The sequence below is a fragment of the Arachis ipaensis genome, chromosome B4 (genome assembly GCF_059453495.1).
Source record: "Arachis ipaensis isolate K30076 ecotype BB chromosome B4, ASM5945349v1, whole genome shotgun sequence".
NCBI classification, from domain to species: domain Eukaryota; kingdom Viridiplantae; phylum Streptophyta; class Magnoliopsida; order Fabales; family Fabaceae; genus Arachis; species Arachis ipaensis.
Genome location: NC_142439.1, coordinates 101,391,452 through 101,394,501, shown reverse-complemented (window position 1 = coordinate 101,394,501; position 3,050 = coordinate 101,391,452). Strand labels below are relative to the sequence as shown.

General features: G+C 34.5%; 1 non-coding gene across 1 annotated transcript; it reads right to left on the bottom strand.

Annotated features, from left to right (window-relative positions):
- Positions 1-1,610: 1,610 nt before the first annotated feature.
- On the bottom strand, positions 1,611-1,718 carry LOC148568590 (small nucleolar RNA R71). The gene has a single exon (XR_015881823.1). It is a non-coding gene; the product is annotated as a small nucleolar RNA R71 (small nucleolar RNA).
- Between the last annotated feature and the right edge of the window lie 1,332 nt (positions 1,719-3,050).

Here is a 3,050-nt window from a genome sequence, read left to right as displayed (position 1 = left end):
GTTCATCTTGACATTCATAGTGTTCTTGCATGCATCATTTGTTTTGATCCAAAACTTTCATGCATTGAGTCTTTTTCACGTTTTTCTCTTCCATCATTAAAAATTCAAAAATAAAAAAAAAATATCTTTCCCTTTTCTTCTCATAAAATTCGAATATTTGACTTGACTTTTTAAAAAATTTTTTAAATCTAGTGGTTTCTTATGAGTCAAATCAAATTTTCAATTTAAAAATTCTATCTTTTTCAAAACTTTTTCAAAAATCAAATCTTTTTCATTTTTTCCTTCATATTTTCGAAAATTTTAAATTTTGATTTTCAAAATCTTTTTCTTATTTTGTTTCATAATTTCAAAATCTCTACTAACAATTAATGTGATTGATTCAAAAATTTTTAAGTTTGTTACTTGCCTAGTAAGAAAGGTTCAATCTTTAAATTTCTAAATCATATCTTTTTGTTTCTTGTTAGTCAAGTAATCAACTTTAATTTTCAAAATCAAATCTTTTTAAAATTTCTTTTTCAACTCTTTTTTCAAAATAAGTTTCAATCACATCTTTTTCAAAATCAATTTCAAAATCTTTTCTAACTTCTTTTCTAACTTCTTATCTTTTCAAAAATTGATTTTCAAATCTTTTTCAATTAACTACTTGACTTTTTGTTTGATTTTAAAAGTTTACTATTTCAATCATATCTTTTTCAAAACTACCTAACTAATTCTCTCTCTAATTTTCGAAAATCACCTTCCTCTTTTTCAAAATTCCTTTTTAAATAACTAATTATTTTTAATTTTAATTTTATTTCTTTTCTTATTTTTGAATTTTAACTTTAATTTCAAATTAAAAACAAAAATAATTTTATTTTAATTTATTTAATTTTCAAAATTCTCTCCCCATCATCTCTTTCTAACTATTTTATTTATTTACTAACACTTCTCTTCATCTAAAAAATTCGAACCCTCTCTTCCTCCTGGTGTTCGAATTTCTCTTCTTCTATTCTTTTCTTCTTCTACTCACATAAAGGAATCTCTATACTGTGACATAGAGGATTCCATATTTTCTTTTCTGTTTTCTTCTTTTTTTTCATATGAGCAGGAACAAGGATAAGAACATTCTTGTTGAGGCTGATCCTGAACCTGAAAGAACTCTGAAGAGGAAGCTAAGGGAAGTTAAAGCACAACTCTCTGGAGAAACTCTGACTGAAAATTTCGAAAAAGAAGGAGACATGGCCGAAAATAATAATAATGCAAGGAAGATGCTTGGTGACTTTACTGCACCAAATTCTAATTTACATGGAAGAAGCATCTCAATCCCTGCCATTGGAGCAAACAATTTTGAGCTTAAACCTCAATTAGTTTCTCTGATGCAACAAAATTGCAAGTTTCATGGACTTCCATTAGAAGATCCTTTTCAATTCTTAACTGAATTCTTGCAAATCTGTGATACTGTTAAGACCAATGGGGTTGATCCCGAGGTCTATAAGCTTATGCTTTTCCCGTTTGCTATAAGAGACAGAGCTAGAATATGGTTGGATTTTCAACCTAAAGATAGCCTGAACTCTTGGGATAAGCTGGTCACAGCTTTCTTAGCCAAGTTCTTTCCTCCTCAAAAGCTTAGCAAGCTTAGAGTGGATGTTCAAACCTTCAAACAGAAAGAAGGTGAATCCCTCTATGAAGCTTGGGAGAGATACAAGGAACTGACCAAAAAGTGTCCTTCTGACATGCTTTCAGAATGGACCATCCTGGATATATTCTATGATGGTCTATTTGAGTTATCAAAGATGTCATTGGACCACTCTGCAGGTGGATCCATTCACCTAAAGAAAATTCCTGCAGAAGCTCAAGAACTCATTGACATGGTTGCTAATAACCAGTTCATGTACACTTCTGAGAGGAATCCTGTAAGTAATGGGACGCCTCAAAGGAAGGGGGTTCTTGAAATTGATACTCTGAATGCCATATTGGCTCAGAATAAAATATTGACTCAGCAAGTCAATATGATCTCTCAGAGTCTGAATGGATTGAAGGAATCATCCAACAGTACTATAGAGCCATCTTCTGAAGAAAAAGCTTATGATCCTGAGAACCCTGCAATAGCAGAGGTGAATTACATGGGTGATCCCTATGGAAACACCTATAATCCCTCATGGAGAAATCATCTAAATTTCTCATGGAATGACCAACAAAAGCCTCAACAAGGCTTTAATAATGGTGGAAGAAACAGGTTTAGCAATAACAAACCTTTTCCATCATCCACTCAGCAATAGACAGAGAATTCTGAGCAGAACCCATCTAGCGTAGCAAATATAGTCTCTGATCTATCTAAGGCCATTGTGCGTTTCATGAATGAAACAAGGTCCTCCATTAGAAATTTGGAGGCACAAGTGGGCCAGCTGAGTAAAAGGGTCACTGAAACTCCTCCTAGTACTCTCCCAAGCAATACAGAAGAAAATCCAAAGAGAGAGTGCAAGGCCATTGACTTGACCATCATGGCCGAACCTACAAGGGAGAAGGAGGACGTGAATCCTAGTGAGGAAGACCTCCTGGGACATTCAGTGACCAATAAGGAGTTTCCCTTTGAGGAACCAAAGGATTTTGAGGCTCATCTAGAGACCATAAAGATTCCATTGAACCTCCTTCTGCCCTTCATGAGCTCTGATGAGTATTCTTATTCTGAAGAGAATGAAGACGTTACTGAAGAGCAAGTTGCTACGTACCTTGGTGCAATCATGAAGCTGAATGCCAGACTATTTGGTAATGAGACTTGGGAAGATGAACCTCCCTTGCTCACCAATGAACTAAATGTATTGGATAGGCAGAAATTACCTCAAAAGAAACAGGATCCTGGCAAATTCTTAATACCCTGTACCATAGGCACCATGACCTTTGAGAAGGCTCTGTGTGACCTGGAGTCAGGAATAAACTTAATGCCACTCTCTGTAATGGAGAAACTTGGGATCTTTGAGGTGCAAGCTGCCAAAATCTCATTAGAGATGGCAGACAACTCAAGAAAATAGGCTTATAGACAAGTAGAGGACGTGTTAGTAAAGGTTGAAGGC